This window comes from Geotrypetes seraphini, chromosome 1, assembly GCF_902459505.1.
Source record: "Geotrypetes seraphini chromosome 1, aGeoSer1.1, whole genome shotgun sequence".
NCBI classification, from domain to species: Eukaryota; Metazoa; Chordata; class Amphibia; order Gymnophiona; family Dermophiidae; genus Geotrypetes; species Geotrypetes seraphini.
The window spans coordinates 532,386,362-532,405,835 of record NC_047084.1 but is presented as its reverse complement, the minus strand read 5'-3'; positions in this window follow the sequence as shown (position 1 = coordinate 532,405,835).

The following is a 19,474-nucleotide window of genomic DNA, read 5'->3' as shown; positions in this document are numbered from 1 at the left end:
CTAATTTTGTGTTCACCCTTGTCCCACCCAAAACACACTTCCAACATCACCCCTTGCTATTTGGATAAACTCAATAGAAAGCATTTAAATTCTGCCTTTTCAAAAATCGTGATTTAGATGTTTTCGGTAGATAGACTTGTTTTGACTATTTGAGATGTCTTATCTGCTTTGAAAAAAATGAGCTCCATTGTAGATATGTTTGCTTCAATTAATCATTCTGGATTATTACCAAATGTCTTTGACACTTTTATAATTATAAATGACTTTGAAAATATATTAAGTAAATCCTAGTTCAGATCACTGTCTTTGGAGTTGACTGAGTTATTGAGTCTGGAGTTGTAAAAGTCAGAACTGCTTATTTGGCCTTCTGGCAGTCAGCCCCAAAATTTGCCCCTCCAAATTAATAAATTTGTTTATGTACCCAGTACCCTCTCCACAGAACAAGGGTTAGGTAGCTGCTTATGCAGGACATGTGAACCTGGGGTTACAATTAAAATAACTTTTAGTGCAAATAGTCCAAAATACTGCAATAAAACTTATTACAAATGTGAGGAAATTTGATCATGTTACACTACTTTATGATTCAGGTCCACTGGCTTCCTATTTCTCATCGAGTTATGCATAAAATTTTGCTCCTAACTTTCAAAGCACGTGCCACAAACTCCCCAGAATTTATTGACAGACTTCTAATCCCATATGCTCTAGCAAGAACCCTTCGTTTAAATACCCAACATCTGTTATCTATTCCCTCAATGCGACACATTAGCACGACTCGTTGAACCATTTTCTCAGTAACTGCCCCCGTGCTTTGGAACTCTATGCCCACCCATTTTTGCGAAGAAACGATATTAGATCGATTTAAATCAAAATTAAAAGCATTCCTATTTAAGGATGCTTTCAATCTATAATTATTCTCGTTCTCTAAACCTTTTTACAGATGGGTTCCCTTCTCGTGTATTAACCCTAATTGTTTTTCTGTTCTATCTTAAGATGTAGTTCTTCTCCTTTCTTCCTTCCATCTCAGTATGTTTGTGCTTCTTATCCTATGTATCCCCTGATTTTATACTTATGTACGCTGCTTAGAAACCAGATAAGCGGAATACCAAATTTTAAATACACTTGGAAACTTGGGATAGCATGCACTGCTTCCCTTTTTAACATGTGCAAATTATGACTTTTCATTTCAAACTGATATATTTTTTTTCCAATTAAGAATTCGGCGCTGAACTCTTAGGACACCTAAGTGGAGGTTCTCTCCAACACTTAATGACACCTACCTGAAATATAGGTGTGAGTAGGGGCAGAGAGTAGGCGTAGTTGACTTAGGCATTGCTAGGCATCCAAGTTAGGTGCTGGTAAATTAGGCCAAGTAAAGCCTGGCCTAATATACCGGTGCCTACCTCTACAACATTTAGCAATGCCTAAGGACGCCTAGGTGCCACTAGGCGGGATTCTACAAGCGGCGCCTAGCAGCTGATTGACAACTGTGCCAAGTAGCGCCTATAATGTAGGTGCTCTTAGATGCTGTTTATAGAATCTGGCCTTTAGAGTATCTGATCACAATTCTTTGTAAACTTCTTAGGATCCCCTTGCGGTATACAAATAAAACCTTACACAGTCTGTAATTTTTCTACGCTTACCTCAGCAAGTCACCCTGCATGATATTATTTATGTTTTTTTTCCACAATATTATGCTCTTCAAAGAAGACTTTTTTTTTTTTTTTTTTTGCTTTGTGTTGGAAATGAGATGCCAAAACCAAGTTATTAATTAACACTTCATTTAATGTAGGGGCTTTAATACTTCAAAGCACTCATGTCCCTGCTTTTTGAGTTACTAGTGTCTCAGTCCCATGATGTGTCTTCCTACTCATCTAAATGGCATTATTTCAAGCGGAGGTGAACAAAATGCATTACTAAAGGGGTGTTATTAATGAATATAATTTATAAAAGCTGTGTTTCTCAGATGACATATCACATTTTACAACCCATCAAATTATTTATACACATACCCTAAGAAACCTTTATTAAGCATCATTATGAAGAACTGATGTGGCAAATATGAAGGATGAACCCATTCTTTAGTGAAAGCAGTCTTTGAATTCATCATGTCCTAGAAAGAAGACTGTAGTCTTTTGTAGTATTTGGAAGCACTAAAAGTTATATCTATAACCAGCTGAAGCAAAAAAGGACTCTTGGACAATGTCATCTAACCAGCTTTGTGGGCAGGGATCTTCATCTGTTTTCATGATTTTGATCTTGCTCCGGAGAATGAGGTGAAATCAGTTAGCTTAGTGGGGTTTAAAAAAGGCTTGGATAATTTCCTAAAAGAGAAGTCCATAGGCAATTATTCAGATGGCTTGGGGAAAACCGCTGCTTATTCCTAGGATAAGCAGAAAAATCTGTTTTACTACTTGGGATCTAGATAAGTACTTAGAACCTGGGTTGGTCACTGTTGGAAACAGGATACTGGACTTGATGGACCTTTGGTCTGTCCCAGTATGGCAATTCTTATGTTCATATATTCTTATTGATTCTTCTTGGAGCTTTGTGCAATGACAAGATCCCCTATAATGCATTCTGAGAGTTTAAAGGCCTTTGAAAACCTGCTGTCCTTTTAACATTACTATTACATTTATCAACTAATGTTTTTCTTGCTTTCTTTTTTTTTATTTTTTTTTTTCTGGGTCCATTGCACATTAATGGCAAAACAATTTATTAAAAGATATCCTGAAATTACATAAGTTAAACCAGGTATTAATGATCATATAATTTCATTAAGGACGTGAATGGAATTATAGCCTTTCCTAGTCACAATTTCTTGTCCATTATTCTCCATCTTGCTTTCTAATCATTTGTGAAAGAGCAAGTGGTATAACACCAGATTTCCCTATGAACACTCCTTCACTTGTGTTGATGTTGAGCCGTTTTATGGCAAGTGGCACTTATCTGCTGAGTCAGAGAGGCAAGGCTCAAGCAGGGAAGTGGTTAAATGCCCTGGGGCAGAACAGGCCAGGAAGGTTCCAAGGGAAGAGGTCTTCAGGAGGGCAGCCCAGAAGAGTCTCCAAGGGGAAGCCTTGAGTGCAGAAGTATTCTGGAGAGAGGTCCTGAGTAAAGGAATCTTCCCAGAGTGTTGGCTGGGCTGCAGTACTTGTGGGAAGTCCTAGGGAAGTATGGAGGGCCCTAGCTCAGAGGCTAGCACTTGGTGTTAAGAAGTAGATGCCCAGGAATTGCATGAGAAAAAAAACAGAAAACTGCCAAGATAAAAAAAGTTGTCTTTATTATTTGTGGTTGCAACTGGTTGTCTTAACTGGAACCAACTGGAACTGGTTGTCTCAACTGGCCTTTGTTTATGTGTAAGTAATTTGAAGTATGCTGAAGAAGCCTGGCAAAAAAAATTGTTAAAAGAGATGTGGACATAGTTGTTCCTAGGTCTGAGCCTGAGTCTGTGACAGGAATGGACTGTGCCACTTTAATTGCTTATTCAATAATAAAGCTCTTCCTTTGACTTATACTATAACTTGCCTGTGTCTATGAGGGTTCCATGCCTGTCCATGAGCCACAGTCACATCAATCTTATTGCTTTATTAGGAGTTTACTTTACTTAGGGGCCCTTTTGTTAAAGCTTAATGTGCACTAATTCAGTGTTTCTGAACTTCTTCAAGCCATTTACCCCCTACGTCTAACAAATATCAACTGAATACCCCAACCATTGACTGCCCAAGCTCTGCCCCCAGACCCCGTCCCCATTACTAATTGTAATGCATTTTCTTCCATTCATTTTTCATATATACACAATATACACAGCAGATATAAATTTTCAAAATTGACACATTTCAATCATTATATTGAAAATAAAATCATTTTCCCTACCTTTGTTGTCTGGTAATTTTATTTTTCTAATCATATTTTCCCAGTCTCTGGTGGCACTTCTTTCTGTCTGTGCTCTTAACTGGGTTTACAGGGCCTTCTTATCCTTTGACTGTTTTTCTCTCCTTCACTTTTTGCCCTACATCCATCTTTGGCATTAACTTTTAACATTCAACTTTTTTCCATTTTTCTGATTTCTTTTCAAAATCTACTTTTCCATATCTTCCCTTCCTTTCCTATCTCTCTTTCCTTCCTTCCCTCCCTCTCCCCCAGTAGCCCGATAACTCTCTCCTCACAGTGGTCCGAAATCTCTCTCCTTCTTTTCCCCCCTTCCCGCAGTCAGGCATCTCTCTCTACTACTACTACTACTACTACTATTATTATTTATTTCTATAATGCTACCAGACTCCCCTTCTTCCCTTCCATTCCCTGGTCTGGCATCTTCCCCTTCCTTGAGTCATTTATCCTCCCCCTCCTTTCTGCCCCTTGCAGTCCATCTCCCCTCCTGTCCTCCTTTCTGGTCTCCTCCCAGTCCAACATTTTCCCCTCCTTTCCACCAGTCCATTTCTCTCTCTCTTCCTCCTGCATGCTTTCCTCTGGCCCTCCTTCCCTCCCCCAACCAACATTTCTTTATCTCCCTCCATGAGTCCAACTTTTCACTCTCTGATCTCTCCCCTTCCCCTGAATGTGACTTTTTCCTTCCCTCCTTTCTGCCTTCACCAATTATTTCTCCCTCTCTCTCGCCATGAGTCCAACACTTTCTGCCTCCTGCATGCTTTCTCTCTTTTTCCTCACCTCTTCTCTCAAGTGTGACATCCCTCCTTTCCACCAACCCCAGTCCATCCCTTCCCAACACAACACTCAACTAACATGCTACTTGGGATCTAGCTAGGTACTTGGGACCTGGGTTGGTCACTGCTGGAAAGAGGATACTAGGTTTGATGGACCTTCGGTCTGTTTCAGTATGGCAATTCATATGTTCTTATGCTTTCTCCTCATGCACCATTTCTCCCTCTCCTCCACCTTTTGTCCATTTCTCCCTCTCTCATCACTCTCACTCCTCCTGCAACAATTTTCCTTCCTTCCCTCCCCCAACCCCACTCACAACTAATATGCTTTCTCCCCATGCACCAATCTCACCCTCCCCTCCAGTGTGCAGCACCTTTCCCTCCCTTACCCCTTCAAGTCCAACAGCACTTTTCCCTTCCCTTCCCCTTCTGCCAGGTACAACAACCACTCTTCTCCCTTCCCTTTCCCTCCCCCTATCCAGCAGCACCTCTCCCTCTCCCCATGTCAAGCAGTACCCCTTCTCCATGTCCAGCAGTACCCCTTTACCCTTCCCTCCTCCCCTTCTCCTTCCTCATGTCCAGCAGTACCTTGTCTTCCTTCCTTACCTGTCCAGAAGTACCTATCATTTCCCTAGCAGTAGCTCACTGTGTGCTTTTAACTTCCCCACAAAGCTGCTGCTAGTGTTAGTTTAGCTGTAGTTTCATCAGGCAGGCTCAGGGCCTTTGCTAGGCTGTCCCGCCTCTGAAAAAAAGAGGACATTGCATCATTGGAGGTGGGCCAGCCTAGCAAAGGCCCTGAGGCTGCCTGATGGAATCGCCAGCTAAACTCTTGCTAGTAGCAGCTGTGTGGAGAAGTTAAAAGGACACGTGAGCTGCCACTCCTTGTGTGGGGGAGGGGGGAAGGCTGGGGAGAAAAGATGAGGAAGGTAAGAGATACATGATGGCAGAATGAAGTTGGGAGACATACAGTGCTGGCGCCGCTTACCCCCTGACAATGATATGTGTACCCCCTGGGGTACGCATGCCTTGTGTTGAGAACCTCTGCACTAATTGGCATTAGAATGCACTAATGGCTCCTTTTACAAAGCTGTGCTTGCGGTTTTAGCACGCGCTTAGCGTGCACTAAATTGCCATGCACGCTAGATGCTAATGCCAGCATTGAGCTGGCATTAGTTCTAGCTGTGTAGCGTGGATTTAGCGCGCGCTGAAATTCTGCGTGCACTAAAAACGCTATTTCAGCTTTGTAAAATAAACCCTAAATGTTACACATCCTATTTTACACCTATGGGCCACATGGCACTACGAGGGGATGCTGAAAAGTTCTCAGCCCAATCAACCAACTTCCTAAATTCTGAGCATTATTTTGCCACTGTAGCTGAGAAGAGTGTTATCTTGTTTTGTTAAGTGCCAATTTGCAGAAACAAAATTATGTTTTGACATTGTTTCAGATCATTGATTGAACCATATCCACGTCATTTTCTTTCTTGGCTGGGCTGAGAACTTTTCAGCACCTCCCCATAATCTTTAGTAACATGGGCCACTAAGGACTCCTTTTACGAAGCTACGTTAGCAGTTTAACACGTGTAATAGCGTGTGCTAATTTTCTGGCTGCGCTAGCCGCTACTGCCTCCTCTTGAGCAGGTGGTAGTTTTTCGGCTAGCGCACGCTAAAATGGTGCTTGCGATAAAGCCGCTAACGCGGCTTCATAAAAGGAACCCTAAGTATTGTTTTGCATGTATTGTTAGAATTATTACCAATCCCATGTGGCTGATAGATTAGATTGTTTTAGTCCGTTGTATTTTAATTATGAATTATTGGTTTTAGTTGGACCATTATTGTAAAACACTTTGAGTTTTTCTAAAAAATAAAATAAAAGAATGGCAGTATAAAGAATATTAAAAATAAATAAATATAAATATGACTGAAAATGGCAGACATGAATGTTTATCCTTTGCAATTACTGTAACTTTTTCCCTTTAAATTAAATTCATTTATAGATTCTGGGCTCCTTTTACAAAGGCGCGCTAAGCGTTTTAGTGCGCTCTTATCGCACACTACAATACCGCACACGCTAAATGCTAACGCCTCCATAGAGCTTGCGTTAGTATTTTCATTTAGCGCGTGGTTAGCGCACGCTAAATTTTAGCGCGTACTAAAAACTCTAGCGCACCTTAGTAAAAGGAGCCCTCTGTGTTCAAGTTAGGTCAAAACAGTTAACCAAAACATTTGAGAGGCAAAACATTTGTGCAATTTGGTCCTGATTCTATAAACGGAGACTAACGCCTAGGCGTTTTTCAGGTCGGCTGTCAATCAACAGCTAGGTGCTGTTTATAGAATTGTGCCTAGCGGTGGCCAAACATTCTTAGGTACTGATAAGCGTTAAATCCTTAGGTATATTGCCATTTAGGTCAGGGTTTTCTTGACTTTACTAAGTGCGCCTAAGGTAGGTGCCTACCAGTGCCTAATCTCTGCCCCAAATCTGCCCCTAACTATACCTACTCGCCATGTAGGTGCCTGTAGGCACCTCAGTGTGGATGCCTATCTCGAAGTGGTAGGCGCCTACTGAGTTAGACGCTTCCTGCAAATGTTTTTTTTTTAATTCGTTTTTAATGGGGATATGATAGAAACTTACAAGATCACGAAGGGTATAGAGAAGGTAGAGAGGGACAGATTCTTCAGACTGGCAGGGGCAACAAAAACTAGAGGGCATTTGGAAAAATTGAAGGGAGACAGATTCAGAACAAATGCCAGGAAGTTCTTCTTCACTCAGAGGGTGGTGGACACCTGGAATGCACTTCCGGAGGAGGTCGTAAAGCAGAGCACGATTTTGTGTTTCAAAATGGGACTGGACAAATTCCTGAAGGAAAAGGGGATTGAAGGGTATAATTAGAGGGGTACTATACAGTACAAATGCTTTAGAGTAATAGATCACTTACAAGTCATTGACCTAGGGGGCTGCCGCGGGAACGGACTGCTGGGGCATGATGGACCTGTGGTCTGACTCAGCAGAGGCGATTCTTATGTTCTTAATTATCAGCGCTGATTAAGCCAATTAAAAAAATCAAGTTAGGCATCCATAAAATCAGGGCCTTTGTGCTTAATCAATTTGATTAAAACCTTTTTACTATTTTGGGGGTGGTAACAAGAACAGTACATGAGAATCATTTTCTTTTTCTTATAGTGGGAAGGCAGGCTAATTTAGCTAGTGCTTTTGAGTGATGAGTCCTTAATTTTTACTTTGGTTATTTCAGTTCAATGGTATTCTTGTATTAACTCTGTCTAGCTAAATTCTTAAATGTCAAAATGGTTTAACATCTGCAGATATGTGCACAACAATTTTTTTTTTCTCTACCAGACCAACTCTGGCTACATTTTGTACTAGTTTACTTCCGTGTCTCTGAAAGTAATGAAAAATAGATCATTGCGCAAAGACTCTAACTAGGCCTTCCAAAATGTAAGAAGCATACATGTCTCAAAACTATAATTCCATATCAGTGTATATGAATAATATTTTTTATTGTTATTGAGCCAGTACAATGTTAAAGTACGGAGGGAAGATATCTTTGTATGAGGGACATATGCTTGTAGGTAGCAAAATGGATGTTTAAGTCTGTACTGTACATGTAAAACTGGAAAAGTATTTTATAAAAGAGTTAGTATTAGGCTTCTATGCACCATTCTATATATAATGTATATGCATCACACTGTATACTTTACAGGTGGGCATATACATTGTTGGAGTTTGGGTGGAATGTAGACAGGTGCATTTTTTTGTGCCTAGCTTATAGAATATTATAAATTATACAGTTACATTATTTGATATACCACCATTACTGACAAAGTAAAGGTCAAAACAAAGCAGTTTACAAAATGTAAAACCAGAAGAGAATAATTTAAAACCAATAAAAACAAACAGGGAATGAACAAAGACTGGTTAACAAAACCATGGCACAGGTAGACAAATGAGGGCAGGGAAGTTTCCAATGTCAAAAGGGGAAAAACGAACAGGATCAGAACAAGAAGGAAGGTAAATTAATAAATCATTTTTGTGCCTATCAGAGGCGCTTAGTACAAACACGAGCTCTATGGCTGTTGTAAAGGCTCCAAACCCATGTGCAGACACTGGAGAGAAAGCCCCAAAAGGCCTCAACGATGACAGAAGCACAGCACAACGGAGAAGTCATGAGGATAAGATGTCAATAATTCAGCCACGGGTATACAGTTCAAAGTACGCTTTATTGGTAGTAGCACTGCAAAGACTTGAAGACTCGACACTGACAGTGTTTTGGAATCAATGCCTTTGTCAAGAGTCTCGAAGGATCATTTCTCTATTGCATGACTCGTGACTATTAGTATTGCTTTGGACACCAGTTTTTGTCTCTGCTCATTCTAAACCTTTACCAGCGCCAAATGCACTATTCATGCGATAGAGAAATGATCCTTCGAGACTCTTGACAAAGGTATTGATGCCAAAACATTGTGAATGTCGAGTCTTCATAGTGCTACTACCAATAAAGCATACTTCGAACTATATACCCATGGCTGAATTATTGACATCTTATCCTCACGATTCCTCCGTTGTGCTATCCTGACGACTCCCACCCAAGTGCATACATGTGCATCTGCCTGGTTATACTAGAATTCTATAAAGCTTTTCAACCTTTCTCAGCCAGGACACACCTGACAGACGATGCTTGCATACATGACACACTGCATATACAAGTGGGTACTGAAAAATTCTCTGCCCAACCAACCAACTTCGTAAATTTGGAGCGCTATTTTGCCACTGTAGCTGAAAAGAGTGTTATCTTATTTCATTAAGTGCCAATTTGCAGAAACAAAATTTTATGTTTTTTGACATTGTTTCAGATCATTGATTGGACCATATCCACGCCTTTTTCTTCTTGGTTAGACTGAGAGCCCCCTCATAGGGCCTCATGAACCTTTGGTCTGATATATGGCAGTTCTTATCAGTTAAATGTAAACAAGCTCTGCATCCACACAAAAAACTATCTTCCCCTTACAATAGATGCATAACCAGCACATTTTCTCCATGGAAGTTACCATACCAAAAAAAAAAAAAAAAATCTCATTTTCATATTGTCTCAGTAATAGCAACATCAAATCTGTGAAATACAAAACCAGAAAACATTCTAACTCAAAATGCAAAATACATGTAGCAAATCTACCATAAAACAGTAGCACAAATTCCTATATTCAAGAAACATGAATCCTAACTAAGAACAGGTAGTGCTATAAATATTGCATAGAGCCCTAGAACACCAATATACATACTACTGGTAAAACAGAACAAATAGGACTGCTATAGAATTCCACAAACTATATGCCAAAGGAATGCCATACCTCAGTCACATGCAAAATACAGAATAAATTTTACCACATTTAGAACAAGGGATCCCAAATTAGAATTGGGCATCCCTCCTGCTGCAGACAGTGTCTGGTGATGTTTTTGGGGGGGAGGGGTGGCAGGAGGGATTGGGCATCCCTCCTGCCATGGAGAGTGTCGGGTGGGGATTCGGAGTGGCGGCGGAAGAGATTTGGCATCCTTCTTGCTGCAGACAGTATTTGGGGGGGGGGGGGAGGTTGGGGAGGCGGCAGTTGGGAGTGGGCACACTTCCTGCTGGCTGACTTTAGGTGGGGTTCGGGGAGTCCCTGCCATGGCCGCTCAGCTGCTTACAGCAGGGAGATTTTCTTGCAGTGATTAGCTTAGTGGCCACTTCTAGTTGAAATGTAGGCCAGTATTTTAATGGCTTATATTTCAGGCACCTGTCATGACCCTAGGGAGACTCCTAGGTTTGCTTAAGCTTGCCCAAGGCCACTTCTGGGTGAAACCACACCCACGCCCAGCCTTGGGCGAGCTTAAGTGATCCTAGGCACCTCCCTGCACCTTCAACAAATGCCTATAGTGTAGGCGGTCTGTCTTGGGTTTTTTTTTTTTTAGAAAATGTGTGTCCGATTGGCAGGTAGGACGCCTACTGCTGCCTACAATCGGGACGTCATTTATAGAATTTGTCCCAAATTGATTTGTCAGAAGTATAGTCCTTGAAACATATTATGAGATTCTCATATCTTTTGAGGCATTTACCAGCATTTGCTAGGTGGAAAGGAATAAGCTAAAGTATAATAAAAACATAGGTAGTACGTATTATTCTTCATTTTTATCACCATGAAGCATCCAAAACTGGTCATAGTTCACATCCAACCCACTGTTTTATTCACAAATATATATTAACATATTTAGCCCAAAAACTTTTACAAAACCACGTCTTTAGAAAGAACTTCAAAAATTATTCATAAAGTTCACCACAACAAATTATTACTGAACATCAAAAACAAGGGAGAAGCATCAGACTCTAGTTTGGAAAGGGTACATGAGGCCTTTTATAGCTCCTGCTATTGTAGTGCTCACTTCACCGATCCTTATCAGGTGTAATCATATGCTTCTACCCCCCCATCCTTCCTAACATAGTAACATAGTAGATGACAGCAGATAAAGACCCAAATGGTCCATCTAGTATGCCCAAACTAATTTTTCCCCCTTTTTCTTAGCTATTTCTGGGCAAGATCCAAAGTTCTGCCTTATACTGTTCTTAGGTTCCAACTACTGAAGTCTCCGTCAAAGGTCATTCCAGTTCATCTACACCCTCCCAGCCATTGAAGCCCTCCCCAGCCCATCCTCCACCAAACGGCCATATACAGACACAGACCATGCTATTCTGCCCAGTACTGGCCTTAGTTCTTCAATATTTACTATTATTTTATGATTCCTGATATGAAATGCACTTTATTCAAAAACGTTGTTAAAATCCCTTAAATAACTTTAAGAATATACCCAACTGGTTTATGCAATGTCTTCCTACAACAAAAATAATATCATTAGAGTGCAAGGTTACACTTTATCTTGTCCTCAGGACCTCAGCGCTGTCACTAATTGAAAACTCAAAATTCTATGTTTTGACCTTGTTTCAGATCATTAATTGAACCATATCCACCTCATTTTCTTCTTGATTGGGCCGAGAACTTTTCAGCACCCCCTCTTATGTTCAGAATCAAAGCATCTTGGGGTGGAAAGGAATAAGCTTTCTTTTTTTTTTTTTTGTCTTTTATCTCTATTCAGTGTCAAACCACTTTCCTAGCATTGGTAGTCTGTCAATGCTACCAGTAACTGATATTTTTGATCTGTGGATCCACCTTGTATAAATATTGTCAGGCTCAATTTCTCATTTGACACGTTCCTTTAAGGATGGTTCTTCTTTCAAATAATGTTTTGTATGCACATGCACAAACTGCACTGATAAGTAGAAGTGTCTTTTCAAGTGTACACTGGTGCAATACTTTATAAATTCATCCACTCATGATAAAAGAACTTGTAATAAAAAAACACTCCAGAGCAGCAATAAGAAACACATGCCTTTTATGGTGCAGAATACAAATTCTTAAACCAGAAGAACAAAGTATGCTAGAGGGACCCTAATTTGATATATGTGCTGTGGAAGTTCATTTTTTAACCAGTTTAAACTTTGCATGCCACCTAAAAACATTCAGTCAGCCGGCCTTGCAGGCGATTTTTGCTTTATAACAAAACCCTGCCCTGCAGCCCATCTTTTCTGCAGTATTATATCAATAGTTGTATTAGTTTATCTGCATTAACACCTAAATGCTATATTCTGGATTTAATAACTTAAAATTTTTGTGACTTAAGGCAATGCGTTCCTCTACAGTTGTTGCGCTTCAATGAAAAAGGTATCATTTTATCATCTTATTTTAAATTTATTATCTTCTGCAACAGCAAAGAGCTGATTTGCTACGTTCATCTTGCTGTGTCGGAATATAAACATAGCTGTCCATTTCCCCTTCATGTTATCCATCACGTGCAGCGCCAGTAAATGCAGAGCTTGGCACTTTTGCTGCCTTATGCAACTTTAAATCTAAAATAATTGGAACGCTCCCCTGATACAGAAATGATTTGCAGAAATGATAAGAGAGGATGCACAGGTGGTATAAAATTCTTGAGTAGTGGAAGCCATCACTAGTGGCAGCCCAATATTTCAAATCACACTGAAGGTTTACAACTTAGTCCACAGGCACTTAGCCTGTGTGACTTAGAGACGGTCATCAGCAGACATCTTAGATCAGACTCGAAAATAATTCTCTGTTAGGTGTTGAGCTGTAAATTCTCTCCGCAATGAAATGTTTTCCAAGTGGGACCAAATAGCACAGTGTAAGAGAGAGAAGGAATTCGTTGTGCCTTTTCCCCCTTAAGCCAAGCATAGATTTTAATGAATTTAAGACTGCAAGAATGGCATTGTGTTGCCTAAATAGATGAGGGTTCTTTGGTCGTCTGCCAGCAGGTTGCCTGGTGACACATGACGAATTCAAAACCAGGAGGAAGGGTTAAAAAACAGACCACCCGCCTTCCATATTCTTTTTTATTTTTTTTTTACAGTAATTTGACGCGAAAGATATTTTTATCAGGCAGCACTTATTTATGGAGCGGCTATTTTAGAATCGAGGACTTTACAAATTTAGTTCCATTTCCTGCAATTCAAAACTTCCAGCCCGAACCAACCCCAGCTAGACCAGAAGGCTTGATAATAGATGGTGATTAGTGGGTAAAGAATTCCCTCACAATGAGAGTAATCTCCTTTGAACACGGTGGTACAGCATGTTGCTTCTTCCATGAAGTGGCAACTACTGGCACAATAGGTTACTGTTTAGTTGGAAAACAAAAGGGAAACGGGCTGCACTCTCGGTGTCCGACAATTATTACCGTTTAATTTCATCAACAAAGCCCAACATTTAATTCAGATATAGCGCCATCATTTTCATGCAGATCAAACTATTATTTTATTTTTATCTTCTCTCCCTCCCTCTCTGAGGAAAAATAAAAAAAATCAACACAGCAGATAGGCCTTTCATTTGCCTTTCCCATCTTTCTACTTCCCCCTCCCCAAGAATAACAAGCACATTAGGAGCCAACGCTCCACCATCCTTCCTCCCACCCACCTGGAATACAGTTAACTGATGCATTTGCCACATAGCAGTTACGAGGGGCTGCTGAAAAGTTCTCAGCCCAACCAAGATGAGAATGAATGTGGATCCATGAAACTTACAAGTTATTCCATACTTTTCATGACACTTTTCATTTCAATGAGGCAAATGCATCTAGTAAAGGGCATAAGTATAGGGAAACCAAGCCATTGTGACATCATCGATGTATTGGTGGAATGGTATTGGTGGAATGAGGCATTATGACATCACAATATGAGGGGCCACTGAAAAGTTCTCTGCCCAACCAAGGAGAGAATGAATGTGGAGCCATGAAACTTACAAGTTATTCCATACTTTTCATGACATTTTTTGTTTCAGTGATATGAAATGAAACAAAAAGTGTCAAGAAAAGTGTGGAATAACTTGTATGTTTCATGGCTCCATATCATTCTCTTCTTGGTTGAGCTGAGAACTTTTTAGCGGCCCCTTGTAGCCTTTCCCTCCCATCTCCTTCCTTTGCATTCCTTTTCACCTCTTTTACCCCTGTTTACTTGCTCATGTTCTCATTCATAACAGTAAGAATATGTTTTCAATTGGATATTTACCATACCATATCACAGAACACCATTGATCCTCCCTTTAATATTTGTTTATCAGATAACATCCTTCTTTGCTTCACAATTTTTTTCCAATTACTCCGTGCTCTACATCTGATCATCTTGGCCATATTCTTCAAAGAAAACATCCCTCATATCTCAGATTATATTTTCTTTTTTTTTTATTTCTTTATTCATTTTAAAGCCATAAGTAAGTGCAAAATATAATACAATCACAAAACTCTATAAAAGCACTTAAATACAATTACAATAATAATCTATGACAAAAAGATATATTATCCCTCCCCCATAATTATATTCAAAAAGTACACTCAGATTGAGAAATTGAAAAATATATTCCAACCCTGGACATATATGACCAAAGGGTATAATCTCCAATCACTCTTTGCAAAATTTTGTCAATGGCTTCCAAATCTTCAGAAACTTCTTATAATGTCCCTGATGTATAGCCATACTTCGTTCCATCTTAAAAAACATGACAGAGAGACTCCCACCAAAAGGAACAGTTCAGTCTATCCCAGTTTTTTCCAATTCCTTAGAATAAGCTGTATGGCAACTCCTGTCATAATAAAGAGAAGTTTATTATTGTGAGATGATATTTGGCTTTTAGCTCTCATCATAGTGCCAAATAGCCCCAGTGTCATATGTTAGTGCCACTGGATTTTCCATTATTTTGTTTATCTGATCCCAAATGGATCTCCAAAACTGAAGAATCAAGGGACAATAAAATAATAAATGATCTAATGTCTAAGGCCGCTAAATGTTATAAATTAATATCTGGATTTTTGAATAAGAAACCAAAAACTGGTCTTCGTGACATTTGGAGCATTGAGATAAAGCGTCTAAATGGCCACGAATTTGGACTTGGAGGATGAGATGTACTGTAATTTCATTAATTATCTGCATATTGTAACTCGCTGATTGTCCAGCTCTCTTCAGTTGTAAACCGCCTAGAAGTCACACGATTGTGGCGGTATAGAAGAATAAAGTTATTATTATTATAATTATTACAGTGTCTGTATCTATAAGCTAAACTTGTTTTTTTTTGTTACATAGAGCAGTTTGGACCTCAGTTTGGTTACAGAAATTAGATAGTTCCAAGTCTAATAGGTGTTGGCACTGTCATCTCGAACCTGGGACATTTGATCATTTATTATTTTATTGTCCTTCAGATTATATTTTCTAAGACAAGTTACTGGTGATGGTTTCCTTTTTTTTTAATTCAGCATGCATTGTCTTTACTTGTCCTTCTTTCATATACGAGTGGGTGCTGAAAAGTTCTCAGCCCAACTAACTTCCTAAATTCTGAGAGTTAGTTTGCCACTGCAGCTGAAAAGAGTTCTTATTTGGTTAAGTCCCAATTTGCAGAAACAAAATTCTATGTTTTGACATTGTTTTAGATCATTAATTGAATCAAATCCAGGTCATTCTCTTCTTGATTGGGCTGAGAACTTTTCAGCACCCCCTCGTATGTTCAGAATCTAAGCATAAATTCCATAATGACAAACCAGTGTTTATGCCTAATACAAACAAATATTTTTAAATATGTGAATGAAACCCTCAGAATAGTTATTCATCCAAACTGCATCCTCAAAAATAAGATATTCAAGGATGACCTCACTTTGGCCCCCTTTTAACAAGCTGTGTTAGGGTTTTGTTTTTTTAATCGCAGGCCGCTGTGGTAACAGCTCAATGCTTTTACTGCAGTGACTCACAATAAAAACCCCTAACGCAGCTTGATAAAAGGGGATCTTTATCATTTTAATTATTTTTTTATTTTAAAAAACATATAACCCACTTCATCTACCATTCTGAGCAGGGATCAGGAAAATCATAACATGGAGTTTGGTGGAGGATGGGCAGGAGAGGGCTTCAATGGCTGGGAGGGTGTAGATGGGCTGGAGTAAGTCTTAACAGAGATTTTGGCAGTTGGAACCCAAGCACAGTACCGGGTAAAGCTTTGGATTCTTGCCCAGAAATAGCTAAGAAGAAAAAAAAAATAAAATAAAATAAAAAAATTTAAATTGAATCAGGTTGGGCAGACTGGATGGACCATTCGGGTCTTTATCTGCCGTCATCTACTATGTTACTATGTTACTATGATATCTCACACAAACAAAATAAAACAAAAAGCTTCCTTTCATTGGACTTCAAAAGTGCACTAATGTAACCATAATCATATAAAAAAAAATATTTTGTGTTTAAACTGGTGGTACTGGTTTTTTTTGTGAGCTGCTTAAAGTAACTTTAACAAAAACATCAGTTATCAAAATCTTTCAGTAAAGATTCACCACTTATCTTTTTGTATTTATCTCTAGTCTGTACTGTAAAATGAAACTGGACAATAATATGTCCCTACCATATGAATATATACAAGTGTATATTTTCATTTAGGGGTCATTTTACTAAGGTACGCTAACCGATTTAGCGCGTGCTAAATGCTAATGCATCCATTATTATATTCTATGGGTGCCTTAGCCTTTAGCATGTGCTAAATCGGTTAATGTACCTTAATAAAAGGACCCCTTAAGGTGCTGATGCTGTACCTATTGCTATTTTGTGGTTTTGTAAATAAAAAGTGTCTTCAAAATAGAAATAGTTATGGCCCAACAGCAACTCTGCAAATTGCAATTAAACATAAGATTTAGGAACTCATAGCATAGTTTACCGACTTTCTAATATTTGCTGTAGTACTGTTATAACTTCCAACTGACAAATATTGTAATACCGTTTTTCCAAATCCAGTGTAATCAACATCGGTGGGGGAAAAAATCAGTTCACTTGTAAAGTACTCATGTCTGTTTTAATCATTCCCACCGTAAGCATTTCCCTAATCCCTTATTTGCCCTGCTTGTCTGTTTTAATTAGATTGTAAGCTCGTCGAGCAGGGACTGTCTCATATGTATTTAGGGCTAGATTCACTAAACCCACCTTGCCTTTCCGATCCGGTTCTGATTTGTGGCCGAGTCTTGCCGGGCTACCGATCCACTAAAGGCTCCCCATGCAAATTACCTGATTGGACACACGCACGCAAGCGATCCCAAGGATCGCTGAAGACCGATTGTGACGCATGCGCAGACCAACATTGTTGGCTGTAGATGCATTCCGCGCATGCGCTTACTCTCCTGCACAAGCGAGGTCAAAACAAAGGGGGAAGGGTGGCATAGGAGGTCACAGCTTCCGAAAGGAATCAATATTAAACAGCACTTTGAGTCGCAGCTCCCAAAAGGAATAAAATATTAAACAGCACTTTCAGAACACACTTTAAACCCGCCCCGCCTCTCCTTCCAAATTCTTTATTCATTTTAAAACTACCATAATATAGAAACTCCCGACTCTCCTGCTCTCTGCTGCCCTTCCCTGCAGTGCAAGCCTGTGGTTTTAACCTGCGGGTTTAAAGCGAGGCTACACTGCGGGTTAAAAACATGGGTGGCAGGGTGGCAGAAAGCAGAGAGACAGGGCGGCAGAGAGCAGAGAGGCAGGGTGGCAGAGAGCAGGACAGTCAGCAAGCACGTGAGCGACTGGTCCTCAGCAAATGAAGTTTGGATCGGCCAGCCCAACTGGTGTACCTGCTTCTCTTTAGTGAATCGAGGCCCTTCCTACTTTGCATTCCATTTCCCCTCATTTGCATGGGTGGATCGGATCGTGTGGAAGGTTAGTGAATCAGGTCGGGGTTGCAAAGTGGTCACAAACTGATCGGGACACCAGTGGCGTACCTAGCATATGTGACACCCGGGGCCCATCATTTTTTGACACCCCTCCTCATCTATATGAAAAATATTATTTGTAGTAACAATCCACATAATGCACAAGAGTGTACCTAGGAAAAGGCAGGATCTTAAACACTGCACGTGAGCACTAGAACACCAACACAAACATTGTAAAACTAAACAAGTCAGATCCCGCACAGTCAATTGATCCTGCACAGTTAATGCCAACTGAAAACTATGTCCTTTTCATACACACAGAAGAGAGACACCCTCGCCCAATATGGAATAATCACAAACTAAAAATAGAAATATGTAGACAAAAGTTAAACTGAACCGCCAAGAAACCAGACTCTGCATACAATGCAACACCACAACACCACAAAAACAGTGACACATGTCCCCTAATACTGTGCAAAATATAAAGATATAAATTTGAAAAAACTGATATATAACAATCACTACTTTACAAATTAACAAATAAAAATAAAACAAATAATGAGAAATAAGAAAATACCATTTTATTGGACTAATCCATTTTTGAATTAGCTTTCAGAGGCCAAATCTTTCTTCAGAATAGTACAGTATACTGCTGTTATGGTATCCTGTCCCGAGGAAAGGGGTTTAGTCCAAAAAATTGCCTTATTTCCATTTCCTATTTATAAACTTTTATCAACACAGTTACAGTACTACTTGATTCTAAGTAAAGCAACAAAAAAATCTTTCTACCTTTTGTTGTTTCTGCTTTAATCATCTTCTCTTTGCTCTCTTATTTCTATACAGCGTTTGTCCTCTCTCCCTTCCATGCAACATCTGCCCTCTCTTTGCCCCTTCCACCCAGTTTCTACCCTCTCTCTCTACCCCTTCCATCTACTGTCCACACTCTCTCTGCCCCTTCCATCTACTGTCCACCCTCTCTCTCTTCCATATGGCATCTTCCCTCTTTCTATGTCCCTTCAATAAACTGTATATCCTGTGTCCCTTCTCTCCTTGGCACATGATTCATTTCAGCTTCACCTCCTCTCAATTTTTCTGTCTCTACACCCTCCCCTATGCTTTGGCATCTCTCTCTTTCTCTTCTCTTCTCCTTTCCTTCCTTCCTTCCCACTCCACACCATGGTCTGGTATCTCTATCTCCTTCCCTTCCCTTCCCCCATGCCATGGCATCCATGGTCTGGTATCTCCTTTCTCAGCAGAGGACTTAAGTTTAAGGGACTTTCCTAAGGAGCAGCAGTGGGATCTGAACCCTGCTTCTTGGTTTGGGTCAGATGCACAAAGCCTCCCATGCTGGGAATGTTGCATTTAGACCGGTTACCAGCATAGAAGGCTTTGTGCATCTGACCCAAACCAAGAAGCAGGGTTCAGATCCAACTGCTGTTCCTTAGGAAAGTCCCTTAAACTGTAGATTCTAAGTCCTCCAGTGAGAAATGGAGCTGGCGTGACTTCTTCCAGCTCGGTGCCCGTCTGCTTTTCCATCCCCCTG